Raw genomic sequence first — 9,594 nt, 5'->3', positions numbered from 1 at the left:
TTTGAATTATTATTTTGTGTTCAGATACATTCCCAGAAGTGGGTTTGCTGGGTCAAAAAGTAGATCCATTTTTATTTTTTTTATGTATCCCCATGTTGCTTTCCATAGTGACCACACTAGTCTGCACTCCCGTCAATAGTGCAAAAGTGTTCCCCTTTCTCTACTGCTTCACCAGCCCTTGCTGTTTGATGATTTGTTTATGATGGCCATTCTGATGTATGAGACGGTATCTCATTGTGGTTTTAATTTGCACTTCTCTGATGATTAGTGACACGGAGCATCTTTTCATATGCCTATTGGCTGTCTGTATGTTCTGTTTGGAGAAATGTCCATTTAGGTTCTTTTTTAAAAAAATATTTATTTATTTATCTTTAGAGGGGAAGGGAAGGAGAGAGGAAGAGAAACATCAATGTATGGTTGCTTCTCGTGCATCCCTTGCTGGGAACTGGCCCCTGCTGGAAACTGGCCTGCAACCCAGGCATGTGCCCTGACTGGGAATCGAACTGCGATCGTCTGGTTCACAGGCCCACGCTCAATCCACTGAACTACACCAGCCAGGGCCCATTTAGGTTCTTTACCTGTTTTTTATTTATTATTTTTTTGGTGTTGAGTTTTGTAAGTACTTTATAAATTTTGGAAAGTAACCCCTTATCAAACATGTTGGCAAATGTGTTGTCCCATTTTGAGGGTTGTCTTTTTATTTTGTTGATGATTTCCTTTCCTGAGCAAAAACTTTTTAGTTTGATGTAGTCCCATTTGTTCATTTTTTCTTTTGTTTCCATTGCCTGGGGAGATATATCCAGTATCAAATTGCTATAAGTAACGTCCCAGATTTTGCTGCTTATGTTTTCTTCTAGGATTTTTATGGTTTGGGGTCCAACATTTAAGTTTTTGGTCCATCTTGAATTTATTCTGTGTGTGATATAGAAGGTTGTCTAGTTTCATTTTTGCACATATCTGTCCAATTTTTCCAACACCATTTATTGAATAAATTCCCTTTAGCCCATTGTATGTACCTACTTTGTCTGTTGAATATTAATTGACTATAAAAGGTGACAAAGGAAGAGAAAGAAAGGGAGAGGGAGAAATATTAATTGGTTGCCTCCCATATGCGCCCTGCCCAGGAATTGAACCTGCAACCTTTTGGTGTATAGGATGACACTCCAACCAACTGAGCCACCAAGCTGGGGCATTTTGCTCAATGTAAACAATTCCAAAGGCCTAAGTCATGCAAGGCAGTTCCTCTGACATGGCAGCTCTGGCTTCATTTGAAAGTGGCCCTGTTTACTTTTTCTTTAGAATTCACAGTGTTCTTAAAGTCTCTAGCAATAGCCTCACCCCTCTTCCCAAGACAAAGATTTAGAGAACTGGAAAAACCGCTTGTCTCCACATTTCAAGAATGTAGTCTCCAAATAAATGCGCCAAGCTCTATTTTTAAAAGTTTACCAAGACTTAAATAAATATGATTCATGTATTTTAAGCTTTATTTATGTTCATTGTTTTATTATCAATATTTTTGTGGTGTCCAGAATAATACTGTATAAAATGTAGCATGAAGAAATCTCTGTGTAATTTGCCCGGAGGTAAGCTCACAATTCAAGGATAATTAAAGTGACAGTTTAAGAGCAAATCATGCATGTCAGAGTGTATAGTGGGTTTACTGTCAGTCCCATCTCTGAAATCTGAAAAAAAGAAAGTGATAGAGCTTAATTTTTAATCATGTCATATCTTTCTAGGAGGCATCATGGAAGACTCAAGTATGAAAGTTATGTATCAGCTTTCAGGAAGTGGTGACAAGTAGCACATGGTACTCATAAAAGAATGAACAAAGCTCATTTTTACTCCTTTGGCATAAGTTTTAAAAATTGCATTGCTTGTGTAAACTACAAAACAGTATGTTAGCTAAACTAAGTTTCCTCCCTTTTATTAAGAACATTTTAAAATCAATCTCTGGAAAATTATAAACCTCAATTTTGTTTACAATTTGATGACTAGACTGACAGAGCTTTCCTTAAAATCACCCCCAAATATTTCAACTTTCCTGAAATGTTTTTCTGTTTGAGTTATATATTTAGGAAAATGATCTGCTTTTTAAAAAATTTGCTGGGGAAATTTTAAAAAGGAATAATACTCTTTTATTAAAAATAATGTGAGAATGCTTTATTTCAGTCAAACGGTCATGCCTATATTTTCAGTTAATTTAAACACTCTGAGAAGGTCATCTCCATGCTTGTCTGTTCTGGTGGTGGACAGACCTGTTATTCAATGATTACTTCTTTCATCCCATCTTGCTCATGTATCTAGGCACTGGGTTGTAATTGCACACTCACTCAAAGGCTATGATATGCGGACACAGAGGAACCCACATGCTGTCACATTCTGCATACATTCAATACTATTCAGTCAGATGCACAAGCTTGGTAATGACAATAAAAACTAACCTCCAGAAGTGTCTACTCTAGGTCAGGCAAGGTACTAAGTATTTTATTCACAACTACCTATTAAATCTCAGCTATGTCAAGTTGATAAAAATTATTTTCTTCATCTTAAAGATGGGGAAACTGAGGCAAAAAGAGATAATCTTTTTCCATGGTTCTATAGCTGGTGATTCTAAAATTTAAACTCAGGGTTTTTTTTTCCCTCCTAACACTGTTTTTTGTTTTTTCGTTTTGTCATTAAGACATATAAAAATTGTAACATTTTAGGGGGAAAGAAGATCTAGTTCTTTTCTCAATCTCTCCAGAAATAAAAAAATAGACATTTAATAAATTTTAAAAATATTGATTGACTCTAAAGATAGAGAGGGAGGAGGGTAGAGAGAGAGAGGGAAAGGGGGAGAGAAAAATATCCCCTTGTTTTTCCACTTATTTATGTGTTCATTGGTTGTTTCTTGTATGTGCCCTGACCAGGTATCAAACCCACAACCTTGGTGTATCAGGACAATGCTCTAACAAACTGTGCTACCCACCTGGGGCAAGAAATTTAATGTTTTGTTAAAACATTGTCTCATATGATATTTGGGCAAACGGTATATTCTCTATGTTAATATTATTGATTTATTCTAGCATCTTTTCAAATCTGGGTCTAAATATACCAACAAGTTTGACAGTTTTGAGTGGCATAGCATATAAAACGTAATAAATTCAGTGTGAATATTTAAATAATAGATACTAGGGACATGAATAAGTTCTCTGTCTCCAGTAGCCTACCTGCATTATTAGTCATCAATACCTGGGTGAATTCATCTGAAGGGAGAAAACAGACCTAGATAATTAACAACAAGAAAATTGCCATTAAAGTTGGTATAAATTGGAAGAATATGTGGAGGCTACATATAATTCATCAGTTTTAATAGTAAATTCAGCTGTATGTGTTTTAAACCTATAATTTTCTTGTCCTCAAAGTATCTTTGTGATTGCTCTTTTAGACAGCTCAAAAAATAGAAAGAACAAAATTAAAAATACAGATGTTTGTGGAATCCTTGAATATTAAAAAAAGTGTGCTCTCAGTAGGTGACATTGAAGTTTATTCCTATTCCAGAAAATTATTTTTTTTCCTTATCATCATTGAGAGTGCAATTAGATTTATAGGGAGTAAGCCATAGGATGAGTTATATTTGGAAGTAATCTCTTCACAATATTAGAATACAGTAAAAACCTTTTTTTTAGATAAAACCTACAAGGGAAAATATTCTAGTGCAGTCAATACTTTTCTTGGAAGAATCAAAGCAGAGAACATTGACTATTTTATGTCATGGACCAGAAATTCTATATACTTAATTCTTTCTTTTTTCAATTTTGTAACTTGAAACAATGTGAAGTCTTGAGCTTTGATGAACTTACTTCTTTCCTCTCTCTGAGGACAAAGTGGGCATTTCTGTAACATACAGAGAAGGATTAACTGTTTTCCTCTGCCTTATGGGAGACTGAAGTTTGGCTGGTGGTGACGGTGGTGAGGTAAACTTGGTCTCACTGTGTGACGTGGATCTTATTTTCCACATATCACACATGAGCTAGACTAGATTCATACTAAGTAACTTGCCGAATTTCACACAATAGTGAGTGGTAGACTTCAAATTCCAAGCTGACTAGGCTGACTTTCATTTTCCAGAGAAATATTTGGTACAAAGCTACATCTAAATCAAACACTAGCATTTATCCACTTTAACATTCAATGTGTTATCAAGAAGTAACTTAGGCAAGACCCAAAATGGATTCTGTGTTTCACTTTCAGTTGAGATACAGAATAAGAAATGGTAATTGCTTAAAGCAACCCAGCATCTGGAAACATCATTGGAGTTGCTATAACACAAATGCAAGACAGCATTTTGGTCATAACAAGCAACTTTTGTAGTCAAGCTGAATATGTGGGGTTTACTTTACCTTAATTGTATGTTCCAGCTTCACGGGTCCACACAACCATTGTACAAAAACAGCTTTGCTTATTCAGAGACCATCAATATCCATGTGCTAAGCCTTTTTATTTTAGAGGTCCAAGCAACTCTCTTTAGTCAAATTTTGCTGGAAAACTGTTGATCTTTCTAGGAAAATAATGAAGTATTTTGAACTCCTAATTTCCAGCACACTTGCACATCCCTACCTTTGCAGTTCAGAATGATACTACTACCATTGTTTACCATTTAGGTGTGTGAGGAGAATCTGGAAGGCACACCTGCTCCCATCCTCTTGTAGTCTCAGAGATAAATGAGTTTTCCCAAAATGGGCAAATAGTCTCTGCCATGTTCTGAAGTAGGACACTACTGCAAATAAAATGTGCAAGCAATGGCAGCCCACAAGGATAGCCGCTGTTTCTCATGATCATAAGCAGAGGTCATCACAACATTCAGGCAAAATTGCCTGGTCAACTCTAAGGTCTTGGTAGGCCTGTGCTTCTTCTCTTAGTGACTCAGTCATGTCACCCATGCTTTCCATGGGCATGTTTGAGCCAACAGTGTGACATTAGATAGTGGAAGGAGAGGCTGGTGGATGCAATGCCCACAGTAACCATTTGGACACAGTTATACGCATCAACCACTTAAGTGATTGATGACTTAGATAAGTATGGTTTCAAATATTTGCACATTCTTGAATATATCGTTCCTTCCCCTGTATAGTTATTCCTGGAAATCCACTGTTAAAGTATTAAACAGATAAACCATTGCTACAGACAATCTAGTACAGTAACATCAACACTCATAGGTACTTTTAATTAAGACAGCTCTGCCTCTGGTTTTTGATCCTATAAGGCACAGCACCTAGTGGGAGGGAGCAACCTCAATTACCTTGCGGCCTGCCCTGAGGGTCTGTTTTTATGTTCTTCCCCATTCTGTTATCTGTTGCCCTCACACCCATTTTGTCTTTACTTTGGAAGCTCTCCCTTTGGGGTAGGGCCAACATTAGCCTCCAGGCATAGATCCTGTTGGAGACACAGGCAGGCAGGAGTGGGGCATGTGCATCTAGTTAGTTATTTTATAAAGATATTAAGAAAGGAGAAATGAAGCAGTTTTTTAAATTACTCATATATTTACAGTTTTGCTGTTCTTTTGCATAGTTACAAGTTTTCATCTGGTATCATTTGCCTTCAGGCTGAAACATTTTCTTTGACATTTCTTATGATTCAGGTCTACTTCTGATTAATTCCATCAGCTGTTTCACTGAAAATAAACAGTTCCTGTTTATCTGAAAGTTTTTGTTTCAGTTTATCCTGGGAGGATATTTTTGTAGGATATAGAATTCAGGTGACATTTCTTTCAGTACTGTAATATTTTTATTTTGTTGTATTTTGTTTATTTAGTTTTTTTATTGTTGCTCTGTTGCAGTTGTACTGCCTTTTATCCCATTGTTCACCCCTACCCCATTTCCCCCACTCCCACAGTCAATCCCCTCCCCCTGAACGTGCCCCTGAGTCCAGTATTTGTGCTCCTTGCCTTTCCCCTTCTCCTTCTTTCTCCTGTCATCTCCTTTCATCCTCCCCCGGTAACTGTCAATTGGTTCTTTATTTCCATGTCTCTGGTTATATTTTGCTCATTTATTTGTTTTGTTGATTAGGTTCCACTTATAGGTGAGATCATATGGTATTTGTCTTTCACTAACTGACTTATTTCACTTCGCATAATGCTCTCCAGTTCCATCCACGCTGTCACAAAAGGCAGGAGCTCCTTCTTTCTTTCTGCTGTGTAGTATTCCATCTGTAAATGTACTTCAGTTTTTTTATCCATTCATCTACTGATGGGCACTTAGGTTGCTTCCAGCACTTGTCTATACTGTTGTATTTTAATTTACATTGTTTCTGATAAGTCATTGATAATGTTTATGTTTTTTCCCTTATGTGTAAAGTGTCTTCTTATATTTGATTGGTTTTAAAAATTTCTCCTTAGCTTTGGCTTTGGTTTTCAGCAATTTGACTAAAATCATCCTAGACATGGTTTTATTCACTTATATCCTGCTTTACATTGGCTAATTATCTTGAATTTGTTGGTCAATATCTTTTATGAAATTTGAAATAAATAGCAATCATTTCTCTCTTTTTTTATGGCCCAATCTTTTTCCTTTATTACTTGGGTTTCCACTTATAAGTATGTTAAACTACTTGCTTTCATCACAAAATGCAAGGTGGCCCTGTTCTATTTAGTCTCTTTTTAAAATCTGTATGTTTAAATTTAGTTACCACTAACCTGTATTGCAGTTCATTGCTTTCCTTCATCTGCTGTTAAACCCATTCAATGATTATCAGGTATGTGTTTTTTATATTTAGAATTCCATTCAGTTTTTTAGTAATTTTTCTGTTGAAATTAATACTATTCATCAATTATTTTAGTGCCTTGAATATATTTATGATAGAACCTTTGTAGTCCTTGTAACTTAAGTTCACCATTTGTGTTATCTCTTGCTTTCTTGATTCCTAGTGACTATTTTTTTCTCCTAGTTATGAGTTATATTTTCCTGCTTTTAAGCAACATTTAAAAATTTTTTAAAGATTTTACTTATTTATATATTTAGACGGAGGGGAAGAGAAGGAGAAAGAGAGAGAGAGAGAGAAACATCAATGTGTGGTTGCCTCTCACGTGCGCCCAGGTCGCGACCTGGCCCGCAACACAGGCATGTGCCCTGACTCAGAATTGAAATGGCGACCTTTTGATTCAAAAGCTCGTGCTCAATCCACTGAGCTACACCAGCCAGAGCACATTTTAAAATTTTATACTGAACAGTATAGATGCTACATTGTTATACATCTCATCTTCCTCTAAAAGGATATCGAATACTTTTCTGGAGAGCAGTTAACTTTTGGTGGTTAGACCCACACTTTGTGGAGAATTTTAAAATTTCTTGGGGCACGTTTAATGAAATGTTTACTCAAGGGCTACTATAGACCAACTCTTACACCATGACTTTCTGAGCTCTTAACTAAATGTCTGTGTTTTTTCAGCACTTCCAGATGATTCTAATTCTAATATTCCCCCAGCACTATACCTGCTCCAAAATCTTATTTCAGCTTTTAGTGACTGTTTTCTGCTAAGCCTCCTGGAGTCTTATTTCCAGCATGTATAGCGTAGTATTTGGCCAAAGACTCAAGGTAATTCCTGTGCAGGTTTCTTTGTTTCCCTTATCTCTCAGCTCTTTCCTGTTGGATACCTTGACACGTCTCTTAAAGCCACCTCAGCATTTTCATATTCCAATCCTGGGTTTCTTGTCTTAGTGAAATTGTTGCTCTGTTTGTTCTCTACTTCCCTGTCTTGCTGTTTAGAAAGGGCCCTAGAGTCAGTGTAAATGGAGAGCTCACTGTGTGCTTTTCATTTCTCAAGGATAATAGCCCTGCATGGACTGTAGTCCAATGACTGAAAACAGTCACTATTCACATTTTATACACTTTATGGTTGCCAATATTTAGATGGTAGACTCGTTATCTGTTACTCTATCATGCTGTATCTTCAAACCTCATTTTGATTCTGTACTCTACACTATTTTAGTATTGTGACCTAGACAAGTTCCTCACATTTTCTGTGTCTGAGTTTCCCCATCTCTTAAAATAAGCTAATAGTTCCTAATTAACTATAAAGCATATAACATAGACCTGCCACCATAGTTCATGAATAAATGTTATATAAATATTATTTTACTTTATATATTGCTTTATCTTGGCCTGAGAATACTGTGCTTAATTGAAATAACTCTTTCAGTTTGCTGTGAATCTTTAGAGGCAGAGATAAGAAGGAAAAAAAGAAGCCTGCTTGGGGAAGAATGCTTCTTAGAACTGTATGTTCTGAGTCCCAAAGTACTGAAATTCAATGTTTTATGTTACTGTAAGCACTAACACCAAGGTAGTCTTGCCAGTCATAATCTTCCTCTATGAATATAAAAGGTTATCTTCCTGTGGCTTTGGGGTTAGCACTAGCATGCCCTAGGCACAAAGTGAGATTTTATCTAAGTTTCTATGTGGAAACCTTTTAAAAGCGGCCATAGACTGTTCAGTGGGGCCAGATAGAGGTGGTTTAAAAAACTTTAAGGGCTCTTATCTAGACTCTTCAAGATTTGACAACAGTTTTATATTAAGGCATTTTAATTTTAAGAACAGTTCTGAAGAATGAACATATTTGGAAACATGCTATATATAGACTACATTAGTGCAATGTAGAAATACTTTGCAAAGGATTTATGATGTATTTTTAAATCATGTTCAGTTATAACACAGCAGCAGCCATTGCAAATACATTTACTTTAAGTTGGCCCATTGATTATAAATAGCTCCCTGAAAATGCTAAGCAATTATATTGAAATGTGACATCATATTTGAACAACAAAAGTAGGATATAGTTCTTGTTGATATTAAAATTATTCTATTGTGTAAATACATTGTTCTTGGTATTCAAAAATTGCTACATGCCATACACAGTGGGGAAACATAAAGAGGAAATTATTATCCATTTTCTAGAGTAGTAATTGGAGTTGAGAAAAAAATCCAAAGTTTTTAAAGCAGTAACAACTGGAGTTTACATTTCTTGCAACTCTAGTGATCCCCCAAATGAATCTGCATTGTTTATTTATCCATCAATCCACCCTGCCACCTACTCATCCATATATCCATCCTAGTATTGTTTTTAATTAAATAAAAAATGTTTATTAAGAACTTACTGTGTGCTAGGCCCTGTGCTAAGGCAGAAGGAGAAAATGATTAAATTGTTAGCCACAGAGATAAAGTTGCTGCTTGCTAACTTGCAGTTTACAGTCCAGCCAGTAATACAGAAAAACAATAGCAACACACTGTGCAGGAGCTCTGCTAGCAGGAGTGCAGTCTATTATAAGAACACATAGCACTGAAAACTTCCAGTCTGTGGGAATTGAGGGAAAATATATTATTTAAACTGAATTACCCAAGGGCAAAGAAATGCTAAGCATTCTCCAGGCTGAGGGAATAGCATGCCTGCAAGCTAGGAGGCAAGTAAATAGGGCTAGATTAAAGCGCACATTTGGTATGTATCAATGTAGAATGTGATATAAATTGTTGTAAATGATAAGGCTAGAAATACTGATATGAATGAGGTTTGGGAAGTTTTTCCAGGAGTATAAACTTCATTCTGAAAGCAGTGTGGAGAAGCCA

The sequence above is a fragment of the Sturnira hondurensis genome, unplaced genomic scaffold (assembly GCF_014824575.4).
Source record: "Sturnira hondurensis isolate 20B ecotype Veracruz unplaced genomic scaffold, ASM1482457v3 Scaffold0012012, whole genome shotgun sequence".
Taxonomy (NCBI): Eukaryota; Metazoa; Chordata; class Mammalia; order Chiroptera; family Phyllostomidae; genus Sturnira; species Sturnira hondurensis.
This window is presented reverse-complemented; position numbering follows the sequence as displayed.